Genomic DNA, 420 nt, shown 5'->3' on the forward strand with positions numbered 1-420 from the left:
AAAAAAAATTGTTTTTATACTTCATTCTAAGGACTTATTGAACTACCCTCGTATTATAAGCAAACATCGAGAAAGGGAGCAGTCGATCCCAGTCGTCATAGTCGTTTGCATAGTGCTTGACATAGTCCGTTAAGATGATGTGACTCCTCTCCAGGGATCCATTTGTTTGGGGGCGATACCCAGAGGTTGTCAGAGGCTTTACTTTAAAATTTTTTCGAGCTTTCTTATCAGGTAGCTCACGAAGCTTCCTCCCCTGTCTGTCAAGATGTATCGAGGGGCACCATATTGTGAAAATAAGGTTGTAGCCACGGCGTGAGCAATTGCAGTTGTTTTTAGGTCTGGTATGGGAACGGTCTTACAGTACTTACTAAAGTTATGTTGCATAGTATGTATATCACGGTTCCAACTTGGCGTTGTAGG

Source organism: Belonocnema kinseyi, chromosome 9 (assembly GCF_010883055.1).
Source record: "Belonocnema kinseyi isolate 2016_QV_RU_SX_M_011 chromosome 9, B_treatae_v1, whole genome shotgun sequence".
Taxonomy (NCBI): domain Eukaryota; kingdom Metazoa; phylum Arthropoda; class Insecta; order Hymenoptera; family Cynipidae; genus Belonocnema; species Belonocnema kinseyi.